General features: G+C 34.9%; 1 non-coding gene across 1 annotated transcript; it reads right to left on the bottom strand.

The window, feature by feature from the left end:
* Positions 1-2501: 2501 nt before the first annotated feature.
* LOC122314567 lies at positions 2502-2609 on the bottom strand. Its single transcript, XR_006243787.1, has one exon. It is a non-coding gene; the product is annotated as a small nucleolar RNA R71 (small nucleolar RNA).
* Positions 2610-17303: the final 14694 nt, after the last annotated feature.

Here is a 17303-nt window from a genome sequence, read left to right as displayed (position 1 = left end):
CACAAAAGATCCAAACTTTCTTAAAACAAAAACTGTTTTTCCTTTTCCAGTTTCTAAGTTTCTAGACCTAAAGAAAATATTTCATCAAAAGCTTTAATCATGCAACAAATCCACAACCAAAAATCATATACACATGTTAACAACACTCCATAAAAATTTCGGTCCAAGATCTATCCATTAGCATGGTCAAAACTCTAAAATATAACACACTCTTCAAATTATCACCCAAACTGACCTTTCCATGGTCAAAACAACTTTTGACCGATCAAATGACCATGAAATAAAGAAAATATATCCATGGAAACTAGGCTCAAAGAAGAATAACTTTCATGAAGGAAGCATTGTGAGAAAATACTTACAAAAGCTTCAGAAATGGAGTGCAAAACGACTCAGAAAAACTGTCTGAGAGAACGTTTTGGTTTCTTTCCAAAAAAACTGTGAAAGTGAGATGGAATGAAAAGATAATGGGATGGGTGTGATGAGTGTGCGAGAGTGCACTCTACATACCCTATTATTGGACTAAAATGCTAAAATGTGAATAGAAATCATAGGAATTAATGTGTATTCTTAAATTGAATTTCTATTTACGTTGGGATACTCCTAAGCAGTTTTTTTATTTCTAATTTCAGAGTTTATAAAAGAACAAGTCAAGCCCAGTCAAATTAAAAGGAGGACATTCATGGGGTTTGAGAGCAATTTGGAAGAAAAGAAAAAGAAAAAAAATCACAAAATGAGACCACAAGAAGTCCAAGTCCGAAATTCACTAGGGACAGTCTGGACATACTTTTAATCTTTTGACTATATCTTTTTACTCATATATCAGATTGATAATATTCTTGATGCATTAGAAAGATATCATAAAGCACTATACATTTGTCTCTAATAAGAATTTCCAAATTCAAACTTCTGAAGGGTGTACGTGGCTGCCAAGATAAGTCCTAAAATTTAGGCAATTTTTTTATGCGGAAATCAAGAGAACATTAGGGTTTCTTTCTTACCCTATATAAGCATATCATTAGCACAAAATGGAGTCGAGTAAGAGGCACAAGAGGCAGATCTAAAGAGAGGAGAAAATCACTTCCATGGCCACCGTTCGCTTCAGTTTTCTCTAGAGATTTTTGTTGTCCAGTATATTTATGGGTAACTAAATTCTCTAGAAGGATTAGGGATGAACTTGCACATTAGATGCTATTTCTAATTTATTCGTAATTCATGTATTTGATTTTCAATTGCTAAAACTCTTTTGTTTTATCATTCTCAATTCATCGTTGATGTTTTCTTCTCCGAATAATCATAGAATTTATTGTGTTTATGGATTCAGTCATGCTTTTTCTATTGAATGGATTAGTTCTTTGATTATGTTTGGATCAATTATTTATCTATATTGATTTAGTTTTTTGCTGCAATATCGCTTCCTGAGTATATTGTCGTCATTAGATTTTATCAATAGGGGTAGTAATTCACGTTTTTTAAAAGTGGTGAATGTTTTTTCAAAGGGTTACATTTTATTTAAGTCTGGTTTATAAATTTATACCTTCCGATTGGGAATTGCGGGAATTGAGTTCCTAATTGAGTTATCCAATGAATTAAGAATAATTAAAATACCAGATTTGGGCAAGGGATTCCCGACGCTCTACTGTTTGTCAAATTTGAGTACTTTTTCTATTAATCACTTTGCTTCACTTTAATTTACATTTAAAATTAATCTTTGTTCTCTATTACTTATTTAATATTTTTCTTTAGTTTCTTTGTTCCTCTTGCTATTCTTTTAATTTGTCTCCCTGTGGAATCGACACCCCAAAGCTGTGCTACAACTACCGCGTTATTCTTTGGGCGTAATCAAATTTTGGCGCCGTTGCCAGGGAGACGGTAGAAGAATTGTGAGAGAGTTTTTCTTTTCAACAGTTTGTAAAGGCGGTAACTTCGTTCCCTCTTTTAGCTTGCTCAATTTTTTTTTATTTTCTATTTCTTTTTGTAGTTTTTTTTTTAGTTTAGCGTTTTTCTCTACCTTGCTTGCACAGGTATAGAGACGCCTTTGGTCGGTTTTCTTGTAGACCTGTGTTAGAGTCTGAGTTTAACTTTTCTGATCATTTGTTTGAAAATTCTTCTAATTCTGAGAACATGAGTGAACATGAAGATCAACCCACTAGGACCCTTCAAGATTACCTCCACCCTATACGCACAGCCACACCATCATGCATCATGTTTCCAGCTAATATTCGCCAATTGGATTTTAAAACAGGGATGATACAGTTACTCCCTACTTTTCATGGCTTGGAAAATGAAAATCCATATGTGCACATTAGGGAGTTTGAGAAAGTAGTTGCAACTTTTCATAGTCAAAATGCAACTGATGACATTGTGAGACTTAAGTTCTTTCCTTTCTCTTTGAAGGATAGAGCTAAGAGTTGGCCATACTCTTTGAGATCATGATCTATTAGGTCATGGAATGAGATGACTCAGGTCTTCTTTAATAAATACTTTCCCCAACATAAGACCAATGCTTTAAAAAGGCAAATCTCCACCTTTGTACAAAAGGACAGTGAGACTTTGTATCAGTCTTGGGAGAGATTTAAGGAGCTATTGATTATGTGTCCTCACCATGGGTATGAGAATTGGCGCTTAGTGAGCTATTTTTATGAGGGACTTACACCTAGAGAGCGTCAATTTATGGAGATGATGTGTAATGGTGAGTTCTTACAGAAAGATCCTGATGAGGCCATAGAATACCTCAATGAGCTTGCTGAAAAAGCTCACACTTGGACTGGACCTAGTGCTACTGAGAGCACAAATAGGTCACGACCTGCAGGAAACCTAAATGGTGGTGGAATTTACCATCTCAGGGAAGAAAATAACCTAAAGGCTAAGGTTGAGATGCTCACTAGGGAGCTAGAAGTGTTGAAGAATAAAGACTTAAAGCCAACACACGTGGCTAATCATGCAGAGTCTTTTGGACGATGTTTTGTGTGTGGTGGGGTAGATCACCTTGCCCAAGAGTGTCCCACATTTGCTAAGATGAGAGGGATGTATGAGGAACAATGTAATGCCTTAGGTATGTACATGAAGCTTGTTGCACCTTTCTCTGATACCTACAATCCTGGGTGGCGTAATCACCCCAATTTTAGCTAGAAGTCTGAAAACTAGCCGCCTGCACAACCCCCTAGATCATATCCTGCACCATATCATGCACCTTCATCTTCTAGGAGTCCTTTAGAAGACACTTTGCATGCTTTTATTGAGGCACAGAGTGAAACTAATCAAATGTTTGAATCTTTGATTATGCAGGTTGTTGAAGAAAACAAAGAGATAAAGAGTCATATATCCAAGATAATGAGCTCCATGAGTGTGAATGAGCGTGGCAAATTTCCTTCTCAAGCTCAATCCGCACCCCAAGGTCAGCATATGGCACAAAAAATTTAAAAGAAGTCAATGCCATTATGACAAGAAGTGGTAAGTCCTTACACATCCCAACAACTGATAAGCAAGAGGATGTTGAAGAGGAACAAAGCAATGATAGCACCAAGTTCCCCAAGGCTGCTGAGGTAATCAAGAGTCCAGTTAAGGTACCATTTCCTCAAGCTTTAAAATCTGGTATGCGAACTTTGGATCCTAGTAATGAAATCTTGGAGAACCTCAGGCAGGTAAAGATTAACCTTCCTCTTTTGCATGTTATTAAACAAGTTCCCACTTATGCAAAAGTTCTTAAAGATTTGTGTATAGTTAAGAGGAAGCACCATGTTAAGAAGACAACATTTCTGACAGAGCAAGTTAGTATTCTAATTGAGCAGCGAATTCCTCCTAAGTACAAGGATCCTGGTTGTCCAACCATTGCATGTAATATTAGGAATCATGAGTTTGGGCAAGCCTTGCTAGATCTAGGAGCTAGTGTTAATTTGATGCCTTATTCCATTTATTTGCAGCTTGGTTTGGGTGAAATTAAGCCTACTTCTGTCGTGCTTCAGTTGGCTGATCGTTCAGTTAAGAAACCGAGAGGGATAGTTGAGGATGTTTTGATCCAAATTGACAAGTTTTATTATCCTGTTGATTTCTTAATTTTGGACACTCAATCAGTTGTTGAGTCTAACTCTAAAGTTCCTCTCATATTAGGTAGACCTTTCCTTGCTACGGCTAATGCACTTATAAATTGCAGGAATGGGTTGATGAAGTTATCTTTTGGAAACATGACCATGGAGGTCAACATTTTCCATATTGAGAAGCAGCCAACAAATGACGAGTGCCACCAAACGTATATGATTGATGCACTCATTGACAAGGGAGTTCACACAACTCATGATTTTGATCCCCTTGAATATTCCCTTGTGAATTTTGAGTTTAATACACCTGTTAGTGATTCATCTGATGTTATTGATATTTGTGCTATTTTTTATGAAACTCAGGATTATGGCACACAGGTTTGGCAACAGAAATTTGAGGAGTTGCCTTAGAAATGTGGAAAACAAATTCCTGTAAGTATGAAAGCACCAAGAGTTAAATTGAAATCTTTGCCTAACTCTAAAGTCTATAAGGTTAAAATGAAAACGTTTTATGATAAAAATATTCTTAGGAAGAGGTTTAAACCTAATGACCGAATATGCTTATATGATTTTGGATCTCACAAGCACAAAGGAAAACTTCGGTTTAGGTGGACTGACCCATTTCTAGTGAAAAATATTTTTGTAAATGGGGTGGTAGAAATAGAGGATCCTAAGGATGGTCGGATCTTTAAAATAAATGGTCAACTCCTTAAAATATTAATTGATAGGCAAGTTCCGGAAGTGGAAGACATTCCGCTTGTGGATCCAATCTATCAACCTTGACCACACCACCAAGGTATGTGTTTCTTTATTTATTTTGTTTTGGTTTGTTTTGTTTTTGTTTTTTCTTATTTTCTTTCTTTTCCTTTTTGTTTACTGTTGTTTTCTTTGTTTTTGATTGCAGGATAGTTTCATTTCGTCATTTCAGATTACCATCTTTGGTGTTTAGAGAGCTACCCATGTCACTCATCAGGTGTATTCTACCATTTTCAGTTACTCCCCATTCAATTTTGATTCTTAAACATTGAGGACAATGTTTCATTTAAGTTGGGGGGTGGTGGTGCAAATTCAGTATTTAAAATGCTTGTTGGAACTCTGTAGCATATTTTCATGTGTCAATTTTTTTTTAATTTGCATCACACGTGCATCATTTTCACATGTGTACTCATTCTCATTTATAGCCATCTTCGTGAATTCACCAAACCCACCAAATCATTTTTTGCTGAAACAGTCACAGAATCCTTAATGCACTTATCCAAGTTTTGTGGTAAGATGGTGGTTTGACACATGTAGCTAGAGAACTCTTTTGCTTAAGTATTCATGTGAGTTTGGAGAGGATTGAGAGCATACAAATGCAGTAAATTGTGATAAGCGTTCATTGATCTGTTGAATTGGGCACTTCTTTTGAAAATATCATTACATGGTTTGCAGTACAATGGTGGATATACTTGGGATATGACGAAGGTCAACTTAGGATTAACGTTTGAGCCTTTCAAGCTATCCTTTCTATCATAGACCCCTAGTAGCCAACTTTGAGCCAATAAACACTTGTAGCTTTTTCTTTTCATATGCCCATATCATCCATGCCTTTCCACATTGGAGTATAACCTATACACAGTTTTTCTTACCCTTTTTACTTCCAAGTGTATACTAGGTGTGGAATTTGTATTTTATTTCTTTAATTTTATCATTTTCAATTAAAAAGAAGAAGAAGAAGAAGAAGACGGAAAAAAAGAGAAGAGTACAAGTTGCAAAGTGTTCAATTGAGGGAGCTCCAAAAATAAAAAAGAATAAAAAAGAAGTTGGTAGAGATGGAAAGAATACAAAAGTGGCATGTGTCTGTCCATCAAATTGTTGAAAAAAAAAAGAGGAAGAAGAAGGAAAAGTATTATGATTTGATGATCTGAAAAGTTGGAGAGTATATCAAGTGAGAAGTGTGGTCTATTGAGATATTTAATAAAATTCTCTTTGTATGTACTTGGAAGTTTTTGAATCCCTTTCATTCTTTTTTTTCATATAACCCCAAAACCAAGCCACATTACAACCTTTTGTGTTGACCATTCTGATCCTAAGTAAGCTGTTGGAAAGCTTGATGGAAGTCTCATTTGTTAGTATTCCTATTATAAGATCAATGTTTGCTTGTTGCTTGTACATAATTGTCTAATTTTTCATGAGAGTGTGTATACACCCATTGTCAACTCCATAAAGAGAGCCTTTACACGAAACACTATTATACCCGTGAGTTATGGAGTTGAACCTTTTGCTTAAGATGTTCTTGATGTTGCATATGTCAAGGTTAGTGGTACGATGGTTATGGCTTGGAGAACACACACACACTCTGTGGATTGCTATAGGTGGATTGATCTTGATGGGTTATTGGATTCCTTAGATTGTTTTGATATGTGAATTTGGAAAGTGTGACTTGATGGCCCTTATGTGTGATTTTCTTTGGTCTCTTTCGTTGTTTTGACATGAAAATTGCTAGGGACTAGCAATGAGTAAGTTGGGGGGTGTGATGAGTGTGCAAAAGTGCACTCTATATACCCTATTATTAGACTAAAATGCTAAAATGTGAATAGAAATCATAGGAATTAATGTGTATTCTTAAATTGAATTTCTATTTACGTTGGGATACTCCTAAGCAGTTTTTTTTATGTCTAATTTCAGAGTTTATAAAAGAGCAAGTCAAGCCCAGTCAAATTAAAAGGAGGACATTCATGGGGTTTGAGAGCAATTTGGAAGAAAAGAAAAAGAAAAAAAATCACAAAATGAGACCACAAGAAGTCCAAGTACGAAATTCGCTAGGGACAATCTGGACATACTTTTAGTCTTTTGACTGTATCTTTTTACTCACATATCGGATTGATGCGATTCTTATGCATTAGAAATATATCTTAAAGGGCTATAACTTTGTCTCTAATAAGAATTTCCAAATTCGAACTCCTGAAGGGTGTATGTGGCTGCCAAGATAAGTCCTAAAATTTAGGCGATTTTTTTATGCGGAAATCAAGAGAACATTAGGGTTTCTTTCTTACCCTATATAAGCATATCATTAGTATGAAATGGAGAGGAGTAAGAGGCACAAGAGGCAGATCTGAAGAGAGGAGAAAATCACTTCCATGGCCATTGTTCGCTTCAGTTTTCTCTGGAGATTTTTGTTGTCCAGTATATTTATGGGTAACTAAATTCTCTAGTAGGGTTAGGGATGAACTTGCACATTAGATGGTATTTCTAATTTATTCTTAATTCATGTATTTGATTTTCAATTGCTAAAACTATTTTGTTTTATCATTCTCAATTCATCGTTGATGTTTTCTTCTCCGAATAATCATAGAATTTATTGTGTTTATGGATTCAGTCATGCTTTTTCTATTGAATGGATTAGTTCTTTGATTATGTTTGGATCATTTATTTATCTATATTGATTTAGTTTTTTGCTGCAATATCGCTTCCTGAGTATATTGTCGTCATTAGATTTTATCAATAGGGGTAGTAATTCACGTTTTTTAAAAGTGGTGAATGTTTTTTCAAAGGGTTACATTTTATTTAAGTCTGGTTTATAAATCTATACCTTCCGATTGGGAATTGCGGGGATTGAGTTCCTAATTGAGTTATCCAATGAATTAAGAATAATTAAAATACCAGATTTGTGCAAGGGATTCCCGACACTCTACTGTTTGTCAAATTTGAGTACTTTTTCTGTTAATCAGTTTGCTTCACTTTAATTTACATTTAAAATTAATCTTTGTTCTCTATTACTTATTTAATATTTTTCTTTAGTTTTTTTGTTCCTCTTGCTATTCTTTTAATTTGTCTCCCTGTGGAATCGACACCCCAGAGCTGTGCTACAACTACCACGTTATTCTTTGGGCATAATCACTGGACACCTCCTTAATTACACAACTGAGAAGTTATGGGAGGGTTGTGAATGACCATGAGTGGTGGTTGTGTTAGCCCAGAACAATGGGCAAAACCAGCCCATGGTATTGTTGCCTAAAGGTGTCATGTGAGAGGTGGTGAGTGAGGTGGCTTTAGCCTTCACTTCAAGTACAAACTAGGGCTATTTTGGACAGAGTCTAGTTTGCCATGAGAGGGCAGAAAACTTACTCAAGAATATTGCCAAGGTGGCCAAATTCGTGCACCTTAAGAGGGTTTGGGTTGCTATCAAGTGCAAATCCAATTTTTCTTGACTCAATCAAATTTTTAAGGTTCAAAAGATTGGATAAAGACATCATAACATGAATTTGAAGGATTAATAGCATGTAAAAATGATTTAATCAATTGATTAAACATAATCCTAGAAATAAGATTAGTTAGGGTTTGGACTTTAGGGTTTGGGGAAAACTATTTAGGGTTTCAATTTTAACCAAGCTTTTGGGGTTTGAATTGCATTCCAACCATTTAGGGTTTTAATAGAGTTTAAACCCTCTTTGGTTTGGCACAATTTGGTTGGTTGGTTGGAAATAGGGTTTTTCTTAGATGGCATGATTTTACACCTTGATTCCTTCACAATCCATCCAAGGGTTCCTCTTGGTGCCAAGTGTCCAATACTAGTCACAAAGTGTGACTAAGATTTTGTCAATTGTCCAAATAAAACTTTTCAAACCTAATTTGAACATTTTACACTATAATTTTGAAAACATTGCAATTTCTGTGACTATCTAGGTTACTACTCATTCTAAAAATTGAACGATAATATTTACACTGTAAAATCCTAAATATTTATACAAACCTAATTGTGAGGTTCGTTTATCAAAATTTAACCCGGAAGTGACCCGAAATAAATAAGACGCAGTTTCAAATAGGTGTTTCATCCAAAAATTGAAATTGGGATTATTGGCACTGACCATAATGCATTCTAACACTTCTAACTATCTCAAATAAATAAAACCATGCTTCTGGCACCATAGTGAGTGATAACACTTACTATGCTGACAGACTAAAATCTACGTAATTTGTCAATTCGTGAAAACTTATCGGGTTTTCATGATGTTCCTAAATCCTATAGAAATTCCACCATCGAATTTCTAGCAGACTATTACAACATGCACTGAGTACATTCATGCAATATTTTTCAGTTATTGTTAGTAAATAATGGTAATCTCATATGACAAGACTATAATCATGGTCACCCCATAAAACAAGAATATTGTGGAAACCCTATGAGATAAGTACATCATGACAAGGACATCATGGTAACTGATTACGCCCAAAGTATAATGACTCACTCAAAAATGAGTAGCACTAAAGCTATCCCAAGTGCAGGAGGATGTCGTGTAATAATTAGGAATAAATTCCTAGATCGTCTCCTCAGGGAAAGTTACTTAAAAATCAAACTCGTTGAAAAAGGTGAAACAAAGAGAAAATAAAATGATGGTATGTGCAATGGATGGAAAAGGGTACTAGTCATGGACTAGATTCATGTTTTTAGATTTTGATTGTCGGATTGGAATGTAAAGGACTAACAGATTAAACTTAGAAATTAATAAAACTAAATTAAGAATTAAACTAAATTAGGAAGTAATTGATAAAACATGCACTGAAAATTGAAAAGCCCCAAATTCAATGTTCTAGGGTTCATCATTATATTCAAATCACAAATTCTCAAATTAAACCACCGTAATTGTAATCACTACTAAAATGAAAGCTTAACGAAACGATAAAAATAAATAACATGAATTAAATGAATAACAAATAAATTACTCAAACGTCTAAATCAAAATTCTCTAAAATAATTCAGAAACTCAAAACTGAAATGAAATAGCAAGTAGGGAATTGAAAAGATCAAGCCAGTTGAATGGAGATGAAGATTCGAATCGGTGGAGGAGGCTGAGTTGCAGTGGCAATTAGACCCCTCAAGGAGTTCTTCAATCTGCTGCAGTGTGAGTGAATGATCCAGTGGAAATTGTGTAGCTGCGTGAATGATCGATTGAATGAATCCTCATCTCTGAATCTGAACGAAAGTCAAAGGAAAAATGAATTCTAAGTGTTCTATACTCAAAACTGAGTTTTCCAGCCCAAGAGTCGGCCATAAGATGTAAAAATGACATTTATATACTCTGACGGCGGAATAAACCCTGATTTGTAAAATACGATATTCGCTCGAGCGGAGTGTCGAGCAAACATCGAGCGTTCGACTCTGCCTGAATTCGCTCGAGCGGCCTGTCAAGCAAACATCGAGTGTTCGATTCTGTCTGAATTCGCTCGAGCGGCCTGTCAAGCAAACATCGAGTGTTCGATTCTGCCTGAATTCGCTCGAGCGGCCAAATGCCTCCGCTCGAGCTATCTCTTTTCCCGCATCTCGCTCGAGCCCACTATCGAGCGAAAGTCGAGCGTTTGAATCTGCCTGACTTCACTCGAGCGGCGGCTTCTGGCCGCTCGAGCGATATGTACCATAATCCATATTAATCAACAATTGATAAAATTAGAGCAGAAATTCATGCTTTTAATCAATTAAAATCACAACTTTGATTTATTCATTTTTTCATATAAAACCAATGATAAAGTAATGAAAGAATTAATATATATTGGTTCCAAAAGCATTAAAAATGCAATACTTCAGCTCAATCATATAACGCGGTAGTTGTAGCATAGGTTTGGGGTATCGATTCTACAGGGAGACAATTTAAAAAAATACCAGAAGGAATAAAGAAACTAAAGAAAAATATTAAATGATTGATGAAGAATAAAAATTAATTTTTAATGAAAATTAAAGTAAAGGAAAGTTACTAACGGAAGAAGTAATCAAATTGACTAACAGTAGAGCATCAGGAATCCTTTGTACAAATCTGGTATTTTAATTATTCTTAATTCATTGAATAACTCAATTCGGAACTCAATTCTCAAAATTCACAATCGGAATTTATAGATTTATAAACCAAAATTAAGCCAAATGTAACCCTTTGAAAAATCATTCACTACTTTTAAAATACGTAAATTATTATCCCTATTAAGAAAATCCAACGACAACAATATACTTAGGGAGCGATATTGCAACAAAGAACTAAATCAATATAGATAAATAATTGATCCAAACATAATAAAAAAACCAATCCATTCAATAGAAAAAGCATGACTGAATCCATAAATAGAATAAATGTTATGATTATTAGAAGAAGAAAACATCAATGATGAATTGAGAATGATAAAATAAAAGAGTTTTAACAATTGAAAATCAAATACATAATTAAAAATATCATCTTATATGCAAGTTCATCCCTAACTCTACTTGAGAATTTACTTACTCATAAATATAATGGACAAAAAAAATCTCCAAAGAAATATAAAGCAAACGGCGGCCATGGAAGTGATTTTATTCTCTATTCAAATTTGTCTCTTGTGCCCCTTCTCCCTTCTATTTAATGCTAATGATATGCTTATATAGGGTAAGAAAGAAACCCTAATGTCTTCATAATTTCAACATAAAAAAATCGCTTAAATTTTAAAACTAATCTTGGCAGCCACGTACATACTTCAGGAGTTTGAATTTGGAAATCCTTATTAGAGATAAATTTATATCCCTTTAAGATAGCTTTCTAATTAATCAAGAATTATATCAATCCAATATGTTAGTAGAAAGTTACGGTCAAACTACTAAAGTATATCCAGACTGTCTCCTAGCAAATTTTAGATTTGGACTTCTTACACTTTCCTTTTGTGATTTGTTTTTCTTTTTTTTTTCTTGATCCAAATTGCTCTCAGATCCCATGAAAGTCCTCCTTTGAATTTGACTAGGTTTTGACTTGCTCTTTTATAAACTCTGAAATTAAACATAAAAAATTGCTTATGAGTATCCCAACATAAATAGAAACTCAATTCAAGAATACACAATAATTCCTATGATTTCTATTCTTTTTTTAGCATTTTAATCCAATAATAGGGTATTTAGAGAGCACTTTCGTGCACTCATCAGTAACCCTATGAGATAAAACACTTTCACGTTAATTCACCATTCTAAGAGGAATGGTAGATGATGTGTTAGGATTTGGAGAACCAACGCATGGCAAATTGGGGGTGGTCAAATAGAATGTGGAGCATCGACGAGTAGTTGATGGATTCTATTCCCCATTTTCTGGATATCATTTTGGATATCATATTTGAGCTATGTGAGTGATTCAGCGCTTTAGTTCCATAGTTTATATTTCATGTCTGTACTAATGGACCTTTGTCTCTAGTGCTTATTTTGATACAAACTTTATTTATTTTTGGATAACAAATAGTACTCTACTCATCAAACCATACCAAACATTACAAATATAAATCAACCCAAATAGCTTGGGAAATACAGTCATCCCACCAAAGTACTATATCATTTAGATTCCATGCAAATCTAGCCAATGCATGAGCTACCCCATTTGCTTAACACCCCTTGCGTTGCACTTTCCATGTTGCATGCTTGTTGAGTAGAGATTTGATTTCTTGGACCAAGCTTCCCCACAAAGTTGAAGAGAAACCATCTTTTTGCAGTTCCTGTACTACAAGCAATGCATCTATTTCAATTTGTAACTCTGCAATTCCTAAAGGAATGTACAACTGCAAGCCTCTTAAAACTGCAAGTAGCTCAATCTCCATTGGATCAGCAAGTGCATTTTCTAGTTTACTCGCAGCAAACAATACATGTCCTCTTTCATCTCTTAACACCACTCCAATACCAGACTTGTACTAATCACTAAACGTAGCTCTATCCATATTGAGTTTTAAATCATCAGTAGGAGGTGGTTGCCAGCAGCATCAACACCTTTGTCCAAGCTTTATTGCCTTTGTTGCTGCCTTGTTCTCCTGATATAAGGATAAGGCATGCTCTAGGACTTGGTCTAGTGACAAAATTTGTTCATCATATATCCTCTAATTGCGCCTATACCGAAAGCCCCATGCCATCAAAAATAACTTTTCCAACTCTCCCTCAGCTTTTCTTCTTATAACAGTATGAACAAGTTGTAAAAAATAAAGCTTATGAGACAATTCTTTGAGATAAGGAAATAGTTGTTCTCAACTATCCATGATTAAAGGATAGTAAACCAGTGCATGGTTTAAATATTCCTATTCTTTTTTACACCAATGGAAATTTGCATTTTCAATAATCTTTCAAGCCTTCAAATTTATGAGAGTAGGAAGGATATTAAATAGTATGACACCAAACTTCTTGTTATAACTTTTGGAGATTTAAATAGTATGATATCATGATTATGATTTGGGATATAGTGTTATGGTACATTGTGTATTACGCAAAGCAAAAAAACAATTATCTACTGCAAATTGGATACTATTATATGCATGCTAGGTGCATTGCATTTTTAATTGTCATGAATGGGGGTATGTGACCTTGTGTTGCATATCCTGATACTTCAAACTAAAAGATAAAACAAGAATTATGGTGGAGTAGGTTTTAATACCTTACTCACTAAAAGGTTTGTATATTTATAGAGCTGTATCAAGCTATCAAATTCAAATTTATAGGGATATGTAACATACTTATCTTAACAAACTAATTCAAATTCAAAATTCAGTTGTTTACAAATCTATTTTCACAATGCTGCAAACTTGGGATCTTCTGATTTCTCTAGATACTTAGTCATGCTAACGCCCCTTGCAAACTAATGGGAAGCAAGCAGATCTTCAATTTGGACCTTAGGAATTTAAACCTCAAGGTTGTGTGTTCCTTAGTAAACACTTCTGCCATTCGATCTTCTATTGAAATGTGACAGACTTGAATATCTCTATTTACCACCTTTTCTCTCACAAAGTGGTAGTCCACTTCAATATGTTTTGTTCTAGTATGGAAGACTCGATTAGAAGCTAATGCAATTGCTCCTATATTGTCACACTGAATTACTAGACATTTAGCTAGGACAATGTTTAATTCTTTGAGTAACATTCTCATCCAATAGAGTTCAGCAGTAACTAATGCAAGTGACCTATATTCTACTTTTGTACTAGAACGAGAGACCACATTTTTCTTTTTAGCACTCCAAGAAATTAAGTTGTTGCCCAGCAAAATTTCATATCCACTACTGCTGCGTTTGTCATCCAAATTGTCTGCCCAATTGGAATCACAATATTCATTTAACTCTATGGTTGATGGTGTGTAATAAAGACCATAATCAATTGTCCCTTTGAGATATCTTAGAACACATTTGAGAGTTGTCTAGTGTCCTTCTCATGGGAAATGCATAAATTGGCATAATTGATTAACAATATAGAAAATATCAGGCCTTGAAATTGTGCAATATTGAAGTGCTCCAACAACCATTCAGTATTTACTTGGTTCTTTAAGTAGTAATCCATCTTGAGCTGTCAACTTCTTTCTAGAAACTGTGGGAGATGACAATTGTTTTGCTCCAGCCATGTCTGTCTTATTCAAGAGATCAGTGATATATTTTCTTTGTCCAAGTGAAGACCATTTGAATCACTACATGCTTGAACACCTAAGAAGTAACTCCAATTCCCGAGGTCTTTGAGTTGAAATTGTGTGCCAAGTTGAGCAATAAAGTGATATATAGCCTACTTATTTGATCTTGTACGATAATGTCATCTACGTAGACAAGAACAAATATCTATAAACCATTCTTAGCATAAATAAAATAGAGATGTATCAATTGATGATTCAAGAAAACCATGTTCAACTAGTTGTTGAGAGAGCCGTCGAAACCAAGCTCTTGGAGCTTGTTTTAGCCCATATAGAGATTTATGTAATCTTTAAACAAAATCAAGTTGAGATTTATCAATAAATCTCTTTGGTTGCTCCATGAATACCTCCTTATCCAATATGCCATGCAAGAATGCATTAGAGATGTTTAGTTGGTGAATAAGCCAGTGGAAATTAACAGCTAGTGCCAGAATTAAACAAATTGTAGAGGGTTTAATTACTAGTTAAAATGTTTCATGATAATCTACTCCATCACGTTGATCAAACATTTTGGCAACCAAACATGCCTTGTACCTCAATTTTGGCAACCAAACATTCCTTGTACCTCTCTATGTTGCCATCATGCTTTCTTTTAATTTTGTATACCCATTTATTTCGAACCACGGGTCTATGAACTAGTCGTAGACATAGTGATCATATACCATTGGCCATTAATGCATCAAACGCACATCCCAAAGCATCCCTCCATTTAGAGACAGTCACAGCTTGGGTGTAGAACTTGGTTCATTTTCATGATAAATAGTAGACAAGACATGAAGTGGATGTTTAGTGGAGTAAAAGGTTTTGAAACCAGGAAATTCTTTGGGCTTAAGTTTCCAGTTTTTGAACATGTAACTATTTGTTGAACTAGTTGGGGTAAAGGCAAGTTGAGAGGCTCATTTTGTGGATATTGAGATAGAAGTGGCATGTTGTAATCTGTAGGAGGATTATGAGTGGGAGCAGGATTGGGAAATGATGAAGTAGGATAATTTGTGATATTAATGGTAGGCTCAAGGCTTGGAAAATGTAAGGGGTCATCATTACATGTAGGTAATGGTTTTGGTTACATAGCAATATCAGTAAGAATTGGCAATTGAATAGAAGTGAGTAATTTGAAAACCTTACCAGAAACATCTAATTCACTTGTGGTTGAGAAGTCTAACACCATATTAGCTGTTGGAAAAGAGTTCTCGTCAAAGATAACATTGTGAGAAATGTAAACTCTACCATTAGTTAAGTCCAAACATCTATATCCTTCTTGTTGTCTCTAATATCCTAGAAAAATACATCTTTTACTTTTAAAATAAAGCTTAATGTTTTTCATATGGTGTAAGCAATGGATAACAACAACATCCAAAAATATGCATGTCACTATAGCTAGGAACAGATTTATGGAGTATGTAGAAAGGAGATAGGTTGTTTAGAACCTTTGTTGGTAGTCTATTAATTAAATAAGAATTTGTTGTTGTGGTTTTATTTGACAAAGAAATTACAACCAGTTAGAATAAAATAATAAACATTATCCAAACAAGATTTGTTGATGGATAATAAATTGACAAATGCATCAAGACAAAGTAAGATATTTTTCAATTGAAAGGATTGTTTATGAAGTAGAAGAGAAGTGTGTCCAATATTTTGAATTGATAAACTTGTGCCATTGCCAACTGTGACCATGTCTGTGCCTTCGAAGGGTTGTTGAGCAGTAAGACTTGCTACATTACTGGTTATGTGTGCATTAGCCCCACTGTCAGCATTCCAGATTTGATTATCAAGTGTGGCATTTGTTTCAACTACCATGGCGGCAAGTTCAGCAGGAGGAATTTGAGCTTGATATGCATAATTGAACCCCTCATAACAGTCAAGAGCTATGTGATTTATTTTGCCACAAATAAGGCAAGTAGGCCTATTTGATGAAGCACCTTGCGATCAAGAGTTGTTCTGTGGAATAGAATTGGAGCCACAGTTGTTGAATGCAGCTGGAGCTCGATTTGGTCCATAATTATTATTCATACCTGGCTTCTGGAATTTCTTATTAAAGTTTGGCACTTTTGATTTGTTAACAGCAAAAGCATAGTGAGTATCTACAGAGTTTTGTTGTTAATTGTTTAAGAGGGCCTCGATGCTGAGTAGTTTAGCTTGAAAATCTTCCAAGGTAAGATCATTATCTTGAGTAGCAAGAGTATATGAGGTAATGAATGGAGTGTAACTTACCTTGAGACCTCCTAGTAAGTGAGAAATAAGATCTTCATCATCCATTGGCTTGCGAATTGCTGCCAATTGATCAACGAGAGCTTTTGCTTCATCAATATAAGCAGTATGGGTTTTATTACCTTCAGAGAAATTTTGAATCAGTCTCTTGAGTAAAGCAACCCGTGACCTTGAAGCTGATGCAAAGTTTGTTTGGAGAGAATCCCAAAGCCTGCTTAGCAGTCTTAATTCCATAAAGAGAAGAAATCAATTTCTCTAAAATGGAAGTAAGAATCCAATTTTTAACACAATTGTCCTTCCAGAACCATATTGGATAAGCTAGATTGGGTGCATCCCGAATGGTTTCTACAGGAGTCGTAATTGTGCTGTCAATATGGCCAACAAGATCATAGAGAAAGACCATGAATTGCATACTCCATGCCATAAAATTGGTACCAATTAGCTTCTCAGTAACAAGTTGAGAAGTGGCATGAACGTTTCGATTGGGGTGGGGCATATTTTTAGTGTTACTTGAATTGAAAGACATTATGGAAGATGTGAAAGGTGTGGAAGCTTTGAGGAAATAAAGGATCAGGCGTGAGCCATACGACTGGTTGATACCATGTAAGATAAACAGGAATTATGGTCGAGTATGGTTTTAATACCTTACTCATTGA

This window comes from Carya illinoinensis, chromosome 6 (assembly GCF_018687715.1).
Source record: "Carya illinoinensis cultivar Pawnee chromosome 6, C.illinoinensisPawnee_v1, whole genome shotgun sequence".
In the NCBI taxonomy this organism is placed as follows: domain Eukaryota; kingdom Viridiplantae; phylum Streptophyta; class Magnoliopsida; order Fagales; family Juglandaceae; genus Carya; species Carya illinoinensis.
The sequence above is the reverse complement of the archived record's forward strand: the minus strand, read 5'-3'. Positions and strand labels throughout refer to the sequence as shown.